General features: G+C 42.7%; 1 protein-coding gene across 2 annotated transcripts in view; it reads right to left on the reverse strand.

Moving 5' to 3' along the window:
- Window positions 1–1,870: 1,870 nt before the first annotated feature.
- Window positions 1,871–20,121, reverse strand: part of LOC309628241 (uncharacterized protein) — a gene marked incomplete at its 5' end in the record, with an annotated part of 80,325 nt that continues 62,074 nt past the window's right edge. For both annotated transcript variants that reach the window (XR_014244257.1, XR_014244258.1), the window contains 3 exons: window positions 1,871–1,996; window positions 4,415–4,552; window positions 5,673–5,878. The remainder of the gene's footprint in view (window positions 1,997–4,414; window positions 4,553–5,672; window positions 5,879–20,121) is intronic.

The raw sequence follows: 20,121 nt of genomic DNA on the forward strand, positions 1-20,121 counted from the left end.
TATATTTGTAACCTGCTGGCTATCTGAAATATTGCAAAAATGTCTAATCCATGCAATTTCATTCAACAAAGTACATCAGTGACAGAAATAATATAACCATCTGAACATGTTTTTTTAAATTCCAGATTCCCTTCTGTTCTCAACATAATGTGATAATTTAGTATTATTTTATTCATCAATTTTCCTACCAGTAACACACACACACACACACACACACACACACACACACACCACCACCACCACCATCCTAACCTGTCCCCTTCCACACCCCACTGCAGGGCTCAATGAATAATTATCACTATCGTGTCTGTTATGGGCTTATCATGTGTTGGACAGCTGGGCCTTAAATTTTACATTATTTCTGATCTTTCCAATAATGTCAAAAAGTAATTATTTCTATCCTGGATTTACGGATGAGAACATTGTGATTCAAGAGATGATTTCACCCAAGATTACAGGGCTAGTTAGTAGCTACGTTCAGGTACAGATATATACCTGTCTTGGTTCTGCCAGTGTTTTTCTGTCTTGACTCGAGCAGAGTTTCCCTCTTTTCTCTTTTGTCTTTAACCCATTCTCCACAGCTCACCAAAGTTATATTTTTAAGCACAGTTTCAATCATATAGCTACCCTTACAAAGAATGAATGGATTGCTTCAGCTTTTAAGATAAAATGTACAAACCTCAGCATAGGATACAGGATCCCTCTTGACTGTCCCCAGACTCTTTTGCCAGGTTCTCCCAGGCTGTCATTCCCCACCAAGCATTTATTCCCATGACACAGCAGGCTTCTTTCGTGGCTGTTCATGCACATATTTCATCTCTGCCCTATTCTTTTTCTCTCTCTAGTAAAACCCTACTCTTCATACATACCTCAAAGAGTTCCTCCTTTGGGAAGCCTTCCTTAGCTTCTCCAGAGCTAGTTCCTCCTCCAGGGATCCCCAGTGCCATTGTATTAATCAGAGAGTCACTTGTTACATGGGTTTGTTTACTTGCTATCACCTTTGTTTACTTGTCTTCCCCTCCCTCTTCTCCCCCAACTATGCTATGTGATCCTTGAGGGCAGAGCCAAGTTCTTATTCACCTGTATCTGTGTAGCATAGCACTGGGCCTGTCACATAGTAGGGTTTGAAAAACTCTAAATGAATAATAAATGACTGCCCTCTCCTTCCTGGTCCTTCCCTCATGAACTCAAACCCAGCAAGGCCGGAAGAGAAACGCAGCTGGCCAGAAAGTCTTCCTGTAACGAAGTGCTGCAAGGTACAGCCACAGCCAGCTCCTGCGATGTTACCCAGCAGAAATGTAATTGACAGGTTGTCTTGATGTGACTTGATAACGCAATAATTGATAAAATGATCGTATAATGTAAAACAGTCTGCCTATGAATAGGCCACTCTCAGAGATGAAACAAAAATGAGAGTGTCTGCATAATCTGTGTGTAAATGCAAGCAGGGTATTAAGCATTCCTTTTTATTCTTAAAGAGCTGAGATGAGAAGAGCTCTCCCCACCCCTAAGCAGTCTCTCTCTCTCTTTCTTTCTTTTTTCTCGCTAATAAGCTTTGAGCAATTTGGAGGAAGGGTGTGATATTGCTCTCACAGATAAATAATAACCAAAAAATCATAATGTTGATGTGATTATACCTCACTGACTAAAGGGAATTAAAGGTAGACTCTTTTTTATTAGCTTACTGATCCTGGACATCCGACTCCTCATAACTGCTCAATATATCACACTAGTTAATCATTCTTGTCATTATCTTTAATGTCTTATTAGAGGGCTTCATTCATCTGGTTTTTATCTGTTTCACTGGAAGCAGTTTTAATCTCATTTCAGCAGCGCTGATAAGCCTGTTAGTTTGCACAAATTGGTTTTGGTGACAATGTGTAGATAGCAATAATGTTCGATTTCCAAATGGAAAAGAGAAATCTGTTCAGGTCCAAAAAGGCAGGTGGCTTGAGCACAGGAGCTGTGAAGAGGTGGAGACGGTGGTCTGGGCATCCTAAAGGAAAAATGAAGAAGGTAGAAAATAGGAATGAGAAGATGGGAGAACATGAAACAGGAAACTCAGATAAATTGTTACAGCACCGCCCCACACACCCTGCACCCCGACCCCGGCCCCTGCCCAGCGCCACAACTCCGAAGTGCCAGCGGTGATGGCTGCGTCCGACCACTAGATGGCCTCATTGAGTCAACCGTGTCTCATTGCAGCGGTGGAAGGAGACATGTTTAGTAGTAGTATTTTGCCCCCGAAACTGGGGTACCCAACTCTCAGATTCCACTCTGAGTCTGCTCCCAGTGCAACCAGAAATATTCCCTCCAAGACCTTCTCAGAATTGCCTTCCTGCTCTGGGGTGCTTAATATCTGGCTGTCGTTGTGCGATCTACCCAGCTAATGGAACCACGTTCATCACTTCCACCTCACCTTATACTGGCCTGACTCTAGGCTTCTTAGAATAAAGGAGACAAAAAACCCATCAGGCTCAGTGACTCAAAACTGCATTAAGCGTAGATGTTAAAGTAAAGACAGTTTCCACAGGTTTCCAGATTGTGAGTCATCTTTTGCTGGGGGAGGAAATCAATAACCTGCCGATCTGAGCGGCGAAGCTGGGAATGGATATCTGATGTAAGAAAGCAGCCTCTTGAATTTCCCGACTCCTGCTTCTCGGATCCCGGTACTAAAGCCGGGAAATGAGGCTTGTCTATTACAGTCATTGCCCCTTTCTTGGGAGTGTTGATCCAGGGTCGGGTGTCTGGAAAGATTTAAAACCAAAATCGCTCTCCAAATGAACTAACGTCTATCTGATTTATACTTCACATGTACACACACACCAAAATAATAATAATAATAAGGAAAGGAAGCATTTCAAGAAAAGTGTGTCTCATAACAGGCTTCCAAACCACTTGTTTTGGAGGCAAACAAATACCAGCCAAATACAGACAGTCAATTATCTGGTGGTGTATGGGGTGGGAGGGAGCTAATAATATTCCAAAATCCCGAACTGCCAAAACACTTTGCAGTTCCATTTTCAGCCCCTCTGCTTTTCAAGGAACATTTGGTTCACGTTTGTCTGATTCATTCTCACAACTCCAAATGTTGATATAACGTCTGTTTATGAAATTCTGAGCCTCCTTTTTCTTGTTGTTTTAGAAACCCAGGAGGCTGCACTTGCCTCAAACCTAAGCAAAGTGTGAACCCCCCTCTCTTTTAGAATCTGAAACTCTCCACCGCACATTTCAGGTAGTCTCAGCTAAGAGGTTCTCACAATCCCTCTTTATCCCATGTTCTGATTTTCCTGGTTTAAAAGCATATCCATCCTGTGACTACACTGTGGAGCGAAGAATCAAGGATGAAGTTTAGTGCCTCACTTCTGATCTGAGCCTCCAAGGTAGAAATAGAATCCCAAGACCACAGCACAAAGAAACTGATTTCCTGCAACCGCCTTTAGCTGACACTCAAGAGCTGAGCTCTCCCTCTCGAATGAGTTGCCATTGGGCAATCACTGCAAGTAATAATGTCTAGAACCCATGAAACCAGTTAGGTTTACATTTCTATCCAATGTCGTGTTGTTCCTTCATGTGGAAATGATAGCATAGGGCAGCTGGGTACTTGCCTAGAGCCGTATGTGTACAGTCTCCATCATTACCCGACCCCCATGGGGACATATTGGTTGTGCACATGGTCTGACAAGAACATGACCTTTGGAAGCCAGGTTTGTCCAGGACAGTCCAGGACATAACACCACCATGAGGTAGCCAAAGAGAGCCTACTGTCAGGGCTGTCTGTTTAGGAAGTTCCTGTGGAGATTTAACTTATACGCGTGTGTCTTTGCTACTCCTCTAAACCATGCCATCAACTCTTCGGAACAAAATGCACTTCCCACCAGTGAAGTCCCCCTAACAGCCAGTATGCAACATCTGTATTTGGATTTGCTGTCCTGTGGCTTTGTCCTGTGGAGATGAACTCAAGGCCTTTCCTAGATGATCCCCTCCTTTCCCCCAATTCCCCCGGGACATTCAGCTCCTAAAAGTCAGGCTATGGATCTTTGATGTATATTCTGACTCCTTAAACTGCCACAGAATGCACTGCTCAGTGCCCACATAGCACTGAGAGCCTCGGGACGAAACTGTGCCAGCCGCTGCAATGCAGAGCCAAGCGTGCTTGAGGTGGACAGAAGGACCCCACACAAGGCTAGAGAGTAAGGACCTCATTCCTCTATTTTTTCACATCCTTATGCTGATAAGCAGAAGACCGCGTGCGTGAGGGCGCATATGTGTGTAAAGTGCCGAGTGCATACGAGTCAGATCTGTTAATAGCCTGATCCAAGTGAGCAAGGGCTGTCAGAAAACAGGAGCCAGGAAAAGCAGACACGTGGCAAATGGTCCATCTGCCTGGGCCTAGAATCCAAATATTACAGACCTGATGTTGGGAACGCAGATGGAACTGCCAACTGGGGTTCCTGCCAAACTTCTTCCAAACTTTTCATGGTACAGCTGACACCTATTTGAAAGTTTCTCCCTCCTTCTATCCACTGAGATAATGTCAGGTTTCTCTGACCTGAGTGGAGAGGGAGAACAAAAATAACATTAAGCTGTGTTTCCCAGACTCCATAGTCTGTCCTAGAACAGTGTTTCTGTGTCTCTGTCCCCACGTGATCACCCACATCTCTTGGATTCCAGACGGTGTCTGCTGGCTCTCTCAGCTCCTCTGGTGACAGCTCCTGCTGAGGCCACAGATGACTGAGACCAAGGCACAGATCCCTGGGAAGAGGCCTCAACCTCCCATCACCCCTGCTGCATGGCTGGCCATGGTGCTCAGGAATCCCCTGGGGTTGCCTAGAGCTGGTGACGTCCAGTGAAGCCGATGTTTTTGTTGTGCCCTTCTTCTATAGCCACCTCCCCATCCAAGAATTTGGGTTTATTTCAGGATCTGGTTTCTGAAGGATAGATGCCAGAATTTCCTCTTTCTCTCTCTTTGCTGCATTGTCATCGACCAAGCTCATACCCTTTAGCCTTCTTTCTCTAAGACATCCTCTTTCTCAGCATATCCTTGGTATTTCAGACAAGTAGATGCCCGGGGGACAGCGAGGAGGGCCCCAAGGTGCCCAGCTTTGGTATCAAACAGCACTGGCTCAATCTGGGATCTCTCCCAGCCCCTGAATATGTATACACACAGAACCCACACCTACACATGCCAGGGCTTAGGATACTTAAGAGCGTTTCTTCTATTTCCATTTGATAACATCTATTGAGTCAGATTTAATATTTGAGAAGACGTAAGTAACCCAGATACAATGGGGGCCAAGTCATGGCCCCCTCTGCAAATAAAGTCACATTCAAAGAAACCCAATGTCTCCAGCTTTTTAGAGAATTTTAATATTCAACAGAATTTCTCTCTCTCTCTCTCTCTCACACACACACACACACAAAGTCAAAGGAACCTAATTCATAGCTCCCAATAAAAACTTCTTAAAGTTATCTTTCCCCATTCCTCTGATTCTCAATGCAACCTGCATACCCCAGTGGATCTGAATCTTTTCCCCAAAGAGTCCTGTGGGTACCTGTGTGAGTTCTTAGCTTTCCTCCTTCTCCCCCTATTCTTCCATTTCTATTCTTTCATTCCCCCATGAGTAAATCTCTGTCCTTTTATATTCAGCCCCCCACCCAACCATCCTTACCTCTCCTTTCTGACTCTCACCACATGTCTTTGGGATTCTGCATCATCAAAGTCCAGGAATTGAGACTCAGAGGTTCAGTCATCCGCCTCTCAAGGTAGAATTCTTCATAGAGAATGGGAGTTGAAGATGCTGAGGATGGCAGACTGTATCCCATAAGTGTTTGGGGTGGTGGGGGGAACCGTGACTCTCACATTAATGCTTTTTGTCTACAAAACACAAAGATCGAGGTTGGGTTTTAATTGCACACCTCTCCCTATGAATTCCAAACCAACTGAGAAATAGGCACTACAGCCAAAGGGGGGATACAAATATAAATTTATCTGTTGGTGAGCCTGAATTGCAGAACCTTAGACCTATGGTCAAAATCAGGCTCCTTCCTGCTTTCCATCACACTTAGTCCCTAGGACTCTGATGAGGGTAATGGGGTCTAAAAGCAGACCTCACTCTGCCAGACTCCTAGAGGAGCCTTGTCTGTCATCCACCTTACTGAGCCCAGAGGGCCCAAGAACCCAAGAGGCAGATGAACGTCTAGACCTTCCTGCAGGGGAGCAGGGTCAGAAGGAAGGGTGCACATTGGTGGTGAGAAGACCTTGAAGGGGTTGAGCCATGCCTGTCCCCTGCCCTTCATCCAGTGTCTCCAATCAAATGAGTCATCCTACTCTCATCACCCAATGCAAAATCCCTTCCTGATACTTTTAAAAGCTCAACAAAAGCCCACTCCATGCTAATCTAAGACATAAAGATAGAAATGGGGAGAAAATAATGTGCTACAGTAATAAGCCAGAGTTTCTGCCCACAAAAGTTTCATTCTAGACATAGATCTTTTAAAAGATTTTATTGTCTTATTGAAAAGATTTTGTGTGTCTTTTCACACAAAGTAACAGAAAGAAAAATAGAGTGGGAAAGAGTCAGAAAAACAGGGTTCTGACTCAGATTCTGCCACCCAGGGTCTGGCTCTCCTGTTGGGGTATATCTCCAGAATTCTGTCTCTCACATTCCTGGCAGACCACTGGCCAGGCAGCTCCTCCGTCCCTGCACCCAAGGGTCTTCCTGGGTTCAGCAGTCCAAGCTTTCATGTGTAAGGAAAAGAGGACACCTCCTTCATAGCAGGCTTATTTTTTAAAAAGCTGTAATCTGAGAGCCTACAGTAGTGGAGTGGCTAGATGATGCAGAGGAACTAGGAATATCCCCTCGAACACTAACTGCCTCTGTTCAAATCTTGGCCCCATCACTCTACAGCTGAGCAACCTCTGGCAGGTTGTTTAACCTCTCAATTTGTTCCTCTATAAAATATGGGATATTAACAGTGTAAGCTTGTTGGGGAATTAAATGACTTAGTGTATGTAAAACACTTGGAGTAGTATCTGGCACATAGGAAGAGACATGAAGTGTTTGCCAGCACTATGGTTTAGTAATTTCAGTACAGAAACCAACATAACGTTATAACCTCATCACAGTCATTTTATGAACCTTTCTAATAACATGGAAATGCTTATGCTTAATTGTTAAATTTGAAAGCTAGAATTAAAATATTTATGTACCATTTTGAACTATGTTTAAAAATAACAAAATAGAATGAATTGTAACAAAATGTTAATTGGTGATCTTTGGTCATCAGATTATGAAAAGATATTAATTTTTCTTTATGTTTCCACACATGAATTTTCTAGAATAGCATGTATTCATTTTAAAGAAAACTGTTTATTTTGATTTTTTAAATAATTCTGGTGTCGGGGGCAGATGTACTGGACAAAGCATCTCTAGCAAAATGTTGTTCTTTTAATCTGGATATATCGCAAATTAGACTGACAATAAATTCTATTTTTGATGGAAGAAAAACATTCCTTCGTCAGCAGTAAATCACTCTATCCCTACTCCACCCCACAAAAGTTGTAAATGCTTCTCTCCTTGGTAGGTGTTTCTCCTGGGGGCTGCATTCCACAACTCCACAGCAGGTATCAAGTTCTGCTATTACTTTGAGGGTCCATCCATCCTGAAGACAGTTGTTGCTTGAAGCAAGAAGCCTTGTCAGCCCCACCTGCCCCCATCACCCCACCCCTCACATCATATTTACCAATGTATTAAATGTTTGATGACAGAATGTGCTCAAGGCCAAAGATGACAGCTAAGCCCACTCTTCTATTGCTGCTCCATTCCCCCCTTGAGATAGAAAACTTTCATTGAATAAACAACCTGAATAATTCTAGCCCCATGTTGAAGCCTCGGTCTCCAGGTGTGTGACTCTCTAAAACATTCCTGGGATGGAAACTTCCACCTTGACTCTCATCCTTGAGGTTCATTGCCAGTTTCAGGGGGTTGAAATTTTTCCCCCGGTATTTATGAGTTTAGATTGCTGCAAACCAGAAGAGCTTATCTGCTAAGTGCATCACAGGACTCAGTCTGTCAGCTTCAGCATCTAACCCTGGGGGAAAGGAACTATCTGGACAAGAGTTAAGTCCTCGGTGATGACACTGTCGTGAACTCACGTACACCATGACCCAAAGCCCAGCACCGTCGAAGATGGACTCAGCTCCAGGCCACCCACATGCAAGCTCTGCCTTGTCTTGCCTTTCTTGCTCCCTTATTTCTTGCTTTTTAATGCTCCCTCTAGACTCATCAAAGTCACAGAATATTGTATCTGGAAAGGAGTTGAGCCCTGCCTTACATCACACAGCTAGTTAGAAATAATAGTAGTAGTAGTAGTAGTAGTAGTAGTAGTAGTAGTGACAGCAACAAACTCAGGCAAGCCTTCACTATGGGACAGGCACTCTTCTAAGGTTTTAAATAAAGTAACTTATTTAATCAGCACCACAACCTTGTAAGGTAAATACTATTATTATCCCCACTTCATGGATGAGGAAACTAAGGCCCAAGAGGTTAAGTAACTTTTCCAAGTTCCCTCAAGCCACCCAGGTGAGGCCAGAACCCTTGGTCTCTTGATTTGTCACTCATTGTTCTTTCCAAAATACCAGGCTGTTGCCTGGAACTCAAAAGCTCCTATCAGCAGCCAACACCCTCAGAATCTTCCTCCCAACTCTGCTGGGCCAGACAGAAAAAAACAAAATAATCACAGACGTGCAAAAAGAGTCCAGTTAACTTTATCTCAGAACTACCCACTGCACAGCACTCCCTCCCACACTCCCTCCATTCCCGAGACTCATCTCCCAGCAAAGTCTTTACCTGTGGGTCCCATTTGGTGAGTGATTGATGAAGATTTCTGAGCGATGCCAGCCCCTCCTCCAAGCCTTGCTTGGCTGCTGCACCATTCCGGAACAAACACACGTTTGATCTACGAGGTCACTTTCTTACCATGAAAGGATGTGCCTCCCAAGTGACCTCTTCCTTGATAGTTGGAGAGAAAGTGCGATAAAAAGCAAAAGCCACGTCCTTTGAAGATAATTCATACATTGGCCAAGAGATGCAATAAAGTAGCTAGAAACCCTGTGTGGGCTACAAGCGACTCCACATTAAAGGTATCTGTGTTTAATAAAACTAATAAATCAAATGCTCTTAGGTGGCGCCTCCTGGCTATGTTTTAGGGCTATAATTGGTGCACATGGATAATACAAGAATAAAAGGCATTGAGTCAGCGGAGAGGCTGCTAACCTCTGATATGCCCCTTGAGTATTTATAGGATTCCCTACATGATTTGTTTGAAGAAGTTTACCGAAAGTATAGTCCCTTTCCTAGAAAAGTGCCAGGCTACAAATCCATGCCCATAAACAGGGAGTATGCCCTCTCTCCAGGGATCCGCAAGCATAACGAAAATGCCAGAGAGGAAGGTAAAGGAAAAGTAGGAAACTGGGAAAAAATTAAGTATATTGATTTGTCGTGCCTCTCAGATGTGCACTTCATATGTATTTTCTGATTTAATCCTCACAACCACCCCGTCAGATATGTGACATTATCCCCTTATTACAGGTGAGAAAACATATGTCAGTGAAGTGATTTGTCTGATGGCAGAGCTGGTTAACTCCCAAGCCAGTGAAAGAAGAACCTGAAGAAGCTTGGAGTATTAAGCCTTGAGAAGACGGACTAAGGGAGCAGCTCTTACAACTTTAGGTCCATCTAAGGCTATTCCTTGAAGAATGGAAACCCATTAGCATTAGACCGGAGGAGAACAAAGGATGTAGGTTTAGGAACAGAAGGAATCGGTTGGTAGCAGTCATCTCCAAGGGCTGTTGGACCTAAAAGGAAATGGTAGGAATTCCTGGCCTGGGGAAAACCTAAATCTGCAGTGATGTTATAGAAAGGACATTTGACAAGGTCCGGGCCCAGGTGCTGGCACGTACAAACGGTGCAATCTTCAGCAAGTAACAACCTCTCTGACCTTCAATTTGCTTTGTAAAATGGAGATAGTAATAACTAATTTGGAGTATTTTGAGTAAAGCAGTAAATGAAATGATGTATATAAAATGCTTGGTAAACACTAAAGTGTTATCAAGGATGAGGATTGTTATGACTCCTCCTTTCTGGAACTTTTAATATATAACACAGCCTGGAGACAGATGGACTAAATGACTTCTTGTGACTCCTTCTTACCACTAGAAGTAGATATTTCAAAGCTTGGGAGGGAAGGCAAGCTACTTCTAGGGATCATTAGCTTTACAGTTTCCAGAAAACCTCAGCCTAAAATAGAGATGGCTTATCTCTCCCCTTCACTCCCCCGTGAAACGTTTCAGCCCTGTCTCTGTTGCAGAATTTGAGAGCGATGGAACAGGTCATGGTCAGCCTCCTTCTGTTAGGAAGGAGGACAATTTTTATGAGGAGTTACAGGGTCATGATACTGAAGTGAATTCACGATTTGGGGCTAGAATAAATTGGCCTTTGCCTCAGAGCTATTTAATGCCATAAGACTCCAGGCCCTATTTTAGAGGCCAACTTAAAAAAAAAAGACTGTGACCTTAATTATTATAGTAGATTGATTAGTCAGGGACAGATGGCTTGAAGTCTATTCCCTACCTTTCCAATAACTTACCAGATACACACTAAGTTCATCTCTTAATCAATATTGCAAATAGTTATCTCTCTTCATTAAATGAGAGATAGCATCAATCTTTAATGAGCTCTAACATACAATGTCAGTTGCATTCTTCATATGATATCTTTCTAGGACTGTGCAAGCTGGTGTAGAGGCATAAGCTAAAAAAATTTAAAGAACTATACAGATGTAGAAGAATATAGAAATAGAAATTGATATAGATATACTTAGCATGATGAATTATCATGACAAAGCAGTCTGAGATCTTATCTGTTGTTTGTTTTAAAAGTGAGAAGCTCCAAGTACTTCGTAACTACATCTTTATTCTCTCAAAACTCACATCAGAGAGCCTTCTGAGTTTTAATAGGATAATAGAAATTTTGGCTTTTTTGAAAGAGCTTGAGTATACTTTTGATAAACTTTCCCACACGAGTCACCAAAAATCCTTTGTAAGACTAATTAAATCACCAGAAGTGACTGCATTTATTAAGACCCTCGCAGATTAAAACCTAAGTCAATCAGCCTGGAACAGGAATGATGTTCCTAGATGAGAGACCAGCTCACATCACACAGTGGCGCTACTGTAAGATTTTCTTCTTATATAACTTTAGGGCATTTTGTAGAGCCTGAAAAGTTGGAAGTGGCAGACTAATTCAGCTATCCTCTTTAGTACTGATCATCATTATTAAGGGCACACTAGTGCACAGCACTGTGCTTGGAATGGGGTGGCAAATATCTACTTACACCATTCTTTCCCTCAGTTGCTTACCATCAAGGTGAGAAGACAGGGCTATGTTTCAAGTCACAAAAGGCAACACAAGTTTGCCTGATTCAGTGCCACATGAGTATGATAGATATTGATGTTTATAAAAATTCAGAAGAGGGAAAAAGTCTCTCCGACATAGGGGTGATTAAAGAAGTTCTGAAAATTCTTTGAGAATTCTTTGACCCTCCGGTATCTGCTCAGTATTTTGTTAGCCTAGGGCAAATGGACTGCTTGTAGAATATTATTATAAAGCCAATTATCCTCTCAGTGTTCTAAGCAACTTCCCAATTGCCTCTTGGACATTTGACCCCAGTTTTAGCAAATTTAGGAAATTTCAATGCCTACAGAAGTATATTGTTTGGTACAGCACTGGATTTTAAGCTTGAACTTAAGCGCCAAGATGTAATAGTGCCATCCCTTGCATTGGGAAGTTATTTCTACTTTTTAAAGAGTGTTTTCATTTGGGGGCTATTTTGTCTTGATAGGATTTCTGAGATCAAACAGAAATTATTAATCTCAATTTACATCTCAAGTAACTGAGGTCCAGAAAAGTTGTTCAAGACCAGACAAAAGTCCTGAGCAGAGACAGGCCTAGGACCCAGGGCCTCCCAACTCCGTGTCCAGATGGGGAGACAAATGTGTCAACCAACAGTTACCTGACATCAAGGCAGCAGGATGTGATGAATGTTGTTTGCCAAGTGTCCGCAGATCCTTAGAGGAAAGGGCATTATAAAAGTGCAACATATTAAGCTAATTAGTACAGGGGAAATTCCTTGAAGACCCATTTCCATCAGAAGCTGTCTTTAGAGGCTCCCCAAACGGTAGGTGGCTCTATAAAGCCAGATTTTCCTGTGATGCAGAAATCATAAACACTGTTTGGCCACACATCCCTTCCTCAGAACAGAGACCTGAACACAATGAGAAATGATTTTCAACTCACATCGAAAATGAAACCAAGTTTTAATTCCAACTGGAGCTGGCTGCTCAGGGGAGAGAAGATGACATGGAAGGAATCAATGCAGACTTCCAGGAGTGATGGGGCCAAGGAGGCAAGCAACATTTACTGAATGTCTAGACTGTGCCAGGCCATTTTGCACATATCCTAACATTTAATACTCACTACACCCTGTGAATGATGTAAGGACAATTGTACCTTCTAACAGGTGAGGTTAACAAATGTGCTCCAGGTCACATGGGCAGGAAGAGGTGGGCTCCCCACCAGCTCTCCAGTATATCTGATCAAAAGTCCATGCTTTTTGCATTCTCAGTTCTAAGTTAAGCCAGCCACTGAAAGAGGCTGAGAGAGAATGAAGTCAAGACTTGGAGAAAAGTCTACCTCTGACCACACTTCTCTACTGGAGGACTGGCTATTTAATGCAGGGGGCCCTTTGCAAAGTGAAAATGCGGGAGCCCTCGTTCAAAAATTATTCAGAATTTTAAGACAGCAACTGCAGAGAATTAAACCAAACACAGGAAACCCCTGAGCACAGAGCCCTGTTTAACGGCATGGGTTGTATGTACATGAAGTGGCCCTGTTCCACCAAGTCCAGGGCATAACAAAGGTGAGAAGGTAAGAGTCTTGGAGTTGGGGGTGAATCTGGAAATATGGTCTCATGGTAGGAAATATGTACCATGTGGTCCTCAGGAGCCTTCCCTCCCATGGTGGGCTGCTCATCTCACACACACACACACACACACACACACACACACACACACACACACACACGGAAGTGCGTGCACTGCCTGGGGGAACTCACTAATCAAGACTGATAAAAATTACATAGCAAGCCCCTGGGGGCAATTGTAATCCTTTTTCTAATCTCAGGAAGATTCGAAATAGCATCCTAGTGACACAGGGAATGAGAGAACATCACCCCTATTGCAGCTGTCACTTGTATCTGAAATCAGGTGAATTATAGAGATTAGCCACGTCCAAGAATTACTGCACTTTTTGCATGGTTCTGTGCATGGCCCCTCTTAAGGTGGAATTGTTCAGTTTTGCATTCAGACTCTGGAGAAAGCTTAGTAAGTTCCGTGCTGCCACCCAGTGTTCAGAGAGCAGGTCCAGGAGAAGCAGACGAAAGGCTGGCCAAACATCCCAGGTTCTGTAGGCGCTGGAGCCATCCTGTTCCCTGGGCCCCAGGCAAGCTTATTTTAGAGGTCACACTCTACATTACACCAAAGATATTACAGTGTACCCACATCCCGCACTGAAGAAATTGATGTGTAACCATATAAGACTTGAGTAATTTTTGAGTTGGTGGATGTATTATGTTTTGTGGAGATTTAGTTAAACATTTATTTTGATTTTGCTATTTTCTTTTTGGAATATGGATTCAATGTGGTGGCTCTGGGGGAGAAGGAGAGCTCTTCTGACTTGTATTTCACGTCAGAAATATTTGAAAAGCTCCCCGGGCTCTGCGCCTTTAGTACCTGCTACTGGGGATAGGCATAACAGAGGAATACCATGGAAGAAGAGAAAACGTGAGGAATATTGGATCTGATCACCTCTGACAACCTGTATTCTTCAAGTATTAGTCCTTTCATTATATCTGTGTAAAGTAGCAGCCTCGGTAGGCAAACCATGGCCAGTATTTGCTAGACTTTAGTGCCAAGATTTCATTATTAAAATAAAAACAACAAAAAAACCCTTGGTCAGGTCTGCTGTCCAATGCAATTCCACCAAAAGACCCCTGCCCTCTCACAGTGATGGGTTTAGCTGCTAACAGGCAAGCTGCCAGCACGGAGTTTCACGCTCCCTGAGTTCCTGAATCCCTCCTGAGCTGTGGTGAGTGACTTTTAACTGCATGAGAGAAAGACCCTCGCACAGCTCTTGCAACAGAGAAACAACATTCAAATATGAATCCCCTGCTTCTCCCACCTGGCCTTGCCCCTGGTTGACAGGTGTGGAAGCACAGGGGCGAAACCAGAGGCAGAAATGACCAGCTTTGTGTAAATGAGGGCAAATTGGACCAGGAAAAGGTGACACATTCAAGCTGGGAGAGGCAGTAGAGTGCATTTAAACTACCTCCCTGCTCTCTGGCAGAACCGAAGTGAATTTATTTTGACCACCTTATGGACTGAACCTCATAATCCTGCACGTTTGTGGATTTAAGATTTCTGTGGATTTAGGACACAGGGGTGTTTATTCTGTGAAATAATCTGTTCTTTTTACCCCCTTTCATTATTTATTCTTTTTTTTTTTTTGGCCATGCTGTGCTGTGACCAGGGATTGAACCCCTGCCCCCTGCAGTGGAAGCACAGAGTCTTAACCCCTGGACCGCCAGGGAAGTCCCCCATTACTTATTCTTTAAGGTCTTGAATTTTATCTTCAACCACACTGGACAAGACCCTATTTCCCCCATTAATTATTTGTGACTGCATTTTACTATGAGCCTCTCTGACGCAGCCTCTAGAGAATGATTATGGGATCATGTGACTTAGAGCTGGCAGAGCCTTTATCTATAGAATCGAGCTCTATCCAGAGCTGAGTCTTCTTTACAGCACTCCCAGTCAGTGCTTGTTCAGACTCTGCCTCAATAAATACCTATCTAGAAAAGAAGCTGCAACTTTCTGAAGCAGCCTTTTTCCTATAAGTAGTGAAGTACACCTGCCAGAAATGTCTTCCTTCTACTTTCCCTTTAAGAGTTCAACCAATGTGAGTCAGTGATGTTGAGCCTGGGGGTGGACATTTGACACTTCCCTGCTGCAGGTCACCAGTGGGAGCCCTACATTGCCCTTGGGGACTCCACACAGAACAGGTTACATACTCTGCTGAGAAAACACCAGCAACCAGCCCCACTCCTTCCCCCTCAAGTGCCTCTAAGTCCAGGCTTTTGTGAAAGAAGTTAATCTATGGACTCAAGGGACAATCGAACACAGATGGCTGTGAGCAAACCTCTTTCTTGCACTTGTGCCAGGGCTCAGTCCTGTTCTGAGGACCTGGAACTCTTCTTTGTAGAGGTCATCCAAGTAGCATCTGTAAAACATCTGAAACAAGACCCTACAGAGTCCTACGTGTTTTCCTCCACATACCAAGTATTGAACTCCAGTTCCATGGTTGTTATTTGTGGTTTTAAATGTGGGTGGGTGTGTGTCCAAATGCTCAGTCCTAGGCTTCTGAAATCTAGGAGGCGAGACCATCTGAATGTGAATGAAAAACCACAGTTGGCTTTAAATTCTACACCATCTACATAAAAAAGAAGGAGGAGGAGGAGGAGGAGGGGAAGGAGGAGAAGAAGAAACTCAGCCCTGAGTTCCTGCATCAGTTGGAAAGTGGGCTTCAAAGAGTAGACAGTAGTGTTTGGAATCTCATCCACGTTTTTGTCCATTCAAGAGCAAGTGATTGCGAGCTGACTAGCAGCTGGGCATGGCGCTAATGCTGGGGATACAGAGATGAACAAAGCAAACACAGGTCCCTGACATTTCAGAGTTTCAAGGGAAGCTAAATGGTTAAACAACTAAAACTGTTCTTGAAGCCAAGTTTAAGGAGTAGGATTATTATGAGAATCTCTCAGTCTACCCATAATTACTCCATTTCCACAAATTTAACTAAATATGGCTTAAGAAGGATTGTCCCTAAAGCAAAAGGTCTTCTACACCTGCTCCTACTAACCCTCCACCCAGCAGGGCCTGATGGTGGGCAGTGGTTTTACAGATTATATTAGTTTCCTATTGCTACTGTAATGAATTATCACACAATTAGTGGCTTCAAACAATACAAATTTATTCTCTGACAGTTCTGGAGGTCAGAAGTCTCACTGGGCTAAGACCCAAGTATCAGCAGAGTAGGGTCCTTCTAGAAGCTCTAAGGGAGAATTTGTTTCCTTGCTTTTTCCAGTTTCTAGAATAAACCATCTTGGTTGTTTTGCCCAAAATATATGTTAGTGCCATTTGCTAAAAGGATTCTGTCCAGGCAGCCACTTGAAACACAAAGATGCAGCTCCCTGCGGGGCTGACACCAGGCTCTAAATAACGAGTATGTTGTGAGGCTGTGCCCAAAGGCTTGGCAGCCGAGTCTCTAATTAGGGTTACACTTGAGGTCCTAATTCATTGTGATTTTTAAACCAAGTGAAGAGCCTGTAGAGAGAGAAGACTTACCACCTCGTTCTATTCAGTTGAGATAAATATGACTCAGCTCTTGCTTTTTATGGTGGAGCAATTTAATTTTATTTTCCTTGTCATTTACTTCCCCTGCGCTTTGGATCACTGAGGTATGGGAAGAGATTTGCTGAAACGGGGTCCAAGCCCGTGGAGTTCTTGGCTCTGGCTTTAGGCTACGACCAAGGTGGATCAGGGCATGAAGGACTTTGGAAAGTAGAACTTAAAGAAGTTATTGCCATAGACCCATGCTGCCCACTGCTCAGGGGGAGACATCTCTCTTCTTACCTCACCTGGAGGGGTAGCTGTGGACTGACTCAGCAACTGTCCCCTGCTGAGTTTGGGTTGGTGCCAGGTAGAAGCAAGAAACCCAAGCTGGCATGGAGGGGTCTCCACTTATCAGATGGGTTTCACTGTACACTGCAAGCCTAAAGATTTAGGTGGAATTACTTCTATTTTCCTGAAAATCTGAGTCCTAGAACTTTCCATTGAATAGAGAAACTATATGCTGAACCACCTCCTCTCTCTCTAAGTCTACAAAAGTATGTGGGAGCAGAGACTCTGCTGAGGACAAAGCCCCATTGCTAAGGATCTCCCTCATTAAAGTAGGAAAGTGGACCACACCTGTTTTTTGGTTCATTTGCTCAACAAGCAGGTACTGAGGGCCTATCTCCACACTTTTGTTTATGCTGTTCCCTTTCTAAGCATGCCTTCCTCTGCACCCACCTAGTGAAATCATCATTCTCAAAGCTCAGCTCAAACTCTGCCTCTAACTTAAAGCCTTCCTCAACATCTTTTCAACCCTATCTTTCTTTCTTCCTCCTCCCCTCAACCCCATCTACCCTGGAAGAGTGTATAGTGGCTTTGGAACCAAATGGACTTCGGTTTAAATGTATTCTTCTCCCTAATCACTTGGTATATTTGGGACCTTTCAAATATTGACATAACTATTTTGAGCTTCACTGTCTTCATCCAAAAGATGAAAATATACTGACCCTCATAAGGTTATTATTTTGCAGATTAAATGAGATCACATATGAGATGAATAAGAGCAGATATCTGGCTTCCTTAATATAAGGTGCTTATATTAATTGGTAAAACTATAACACATGCCAAAATCACTATCATAAAAGGGATACAGAATGCTTCTCAGTACAGAGGAAAAAGAGATCTTATCAATCTGGAATGATGAAGAAAAGTAAGTGGAAGAGGGGAACGTTGCCTCTTGAAGAAGGATTAAAAGCCCACCAGGTAAAGCTTGTGGGAAGGACAGATCTGATTAAAGGAACTCTGTGAGCCAAAGATGAAGGCAGGAAATGCAGGCTGTGTCCAGAGAACAGGAAATAGCAGGCTCCACTAGAACTATTTGAAAATAATCAAAGGTTTCTGAGCATAGACTGATATCATTAGAATTATCTTTAGAAAGATCAACTTGGTGATTGTGTACAATACAGTTTGGAAGAGATTCACTGGACAGTTACGAAGGCAATGCAATTATCCATATTGAAAAGAACAGCCTTAGTTCTGGAGTCAATAATGTTGACCCAAATCGCAACTTGATTGGATATGAGAAAGTGGATGGACATATCAAAGAGGACTTACCCTCAGTGACTTGGAGTATGGTGGGGCCATTAAAAGAAACCCTTAGGGGACCATTTTTTGACATGCTGAAATGAAGATCTCAGGAAGAAGAAACATCCAGTAGGAATTAGAAGCAGGAGAATGAAGGTTAAGGAAATGATGACACCCAAGATAAAGCTTGAGGGTTTATCTAGGTAAATAAGAGATAATGATACTTGTGTGAATGGATGAGATGCCCAAAGATAGAGTACAGGCATAAAAGAGGACAAGGACAGAACCTTAAGTCATGTCTACAATTTAGGAAGTAGAAGCAGGAAGCAAGACCAGAATAAAATATCACATCTGCATATGATATTTTGTCTTAATTTGCAATATTCTCTGAGATTCCCTTTATTTAAATTGCCATCATTCTTTAAGGTCTAATAGAATTCTTACACAAAACAATTATTAATGGCTTGAATTTATTGAGCATATACTGGTACCAGCCACTGTGCTAAGCACTTTACGTGTATTATCTCTTTCCCATAACCCTATGATGTAGGTACATTAATTTTACCCATTTCACATATGAGGAAGTAAGATTCAGTGAGGTTTAATTTGCCAAGGCTTAACAGTTAATAAACAAACCTAGGTTGTCTGGTGTCAAAAATCAAACTCTTAGCTTCTTTGTTCTACTGCCTTTAACTGGTCTCCTATATATTGGGGGTAAGATCTAAACATCTTTATTTTTTGAAGTTCTATGGGTGATCGTGGGAGCACCCAATCTGAGAATCCTGCCATACACTGCAGTAGTTAAGAGCAAATCTGACCTCCATGTTGACAACATGTGAACTAATTGCTTAACTCTTAGGTCTTAGTTACCTCTTCTTCAGATGGAGATAATGTTTGCCCTGAAGGGTCAGTATAAAGGGTAGATAAGTGTCTATTGCTATTACTAATACTATTATTGCTATTGTTGCAGGCATTCGCCTACCTCTCCTTGAGCTCCTTCCACTCCCTGAATCTGTTCCAAATGTCTCTCTGTAGGTGCAAGTTCTCAGGCATCATTCCTCTATGGTGTTCTTTATTTAATGTACTGCCCATCCCCAGGGAAACAGCATTTTACAGGGAACTTACTTGTGATGGAGTATCAAAAGGGTTTGAATCTTAGGGAGAGATAACCTCATTAGATAAGCTGTGCAGCTGATCCATGAGATGGGTCTTAGCCCCATTCCTTTCTTCTTTCTGATCTGCCCTCCTAACAACGCGAATGTCTGTATATTTGCTCCCAGTGGGGTGCTGGGTGAGGGGTAGCAGGCTTACACCTCAGCTTCAAGAGACTATGCCAAGTGACCCAGCAATTCCATTCCTGGTATATATCTGAAAAACACGAAAACACTAAATTGAAAAGATACATGCACCACAATGCTCATAGCAGGATTATTTAGAATTGCCAAGATATGGAAGCAACCTAGGTGTCCATCAACAGATGAATGGATAAAGAAGATGTGGTATATACATACACAATGGAATACTACTCAGCCATAAAAAAGAATGAAATTTTGCCATTTGCAGCAAGATGGCTGGACCTAGAAAATATTATGTTTAGTGAGATAAGTCAGACAGAGAAAGACAAATACTGCATGATATCACTTATATGTGGAATCTAAAAAATACAACAAACTAGTGCCTATAACAAAAAAGAAGCAGACTCACAAATATAGAGAACAAACTAGTGGTTACCAGTGGGAAGAGGAAAGGAAGGAGGAGCAATACAAGGGTAGGGGGTTAAGAGGTACAAATTATTTGGTATAAAATAAGCTACAAGGTTGTATTGTACAACACAGGAAATATAGCCAATATTTTATAATAACTATAAATGGAGTATAACCTTTAAGAATTGTGAATCACTATGTTGTGACTGTAACATATAATATTGTACATCAACTGTACTTCAATAAAAAACAAATTTTTTTTAAAGGAACTATGCTATCCAAGCAGGCATTTCCCCACACCAGTCAGCTCCTCCCCTTTCCTGTCCG

This window comes from Balaenoptera borealis, assembly GCF_965194805.1.
Source record: "Balaenoptera borealis genome assembly, chromosome: 1".
NCBI lineage: Eukaryota > Metazoa > Chordata > Mammalia > Artiodactyla > Balaenopteridae > Balaenoptera > Balaenoptera borealis.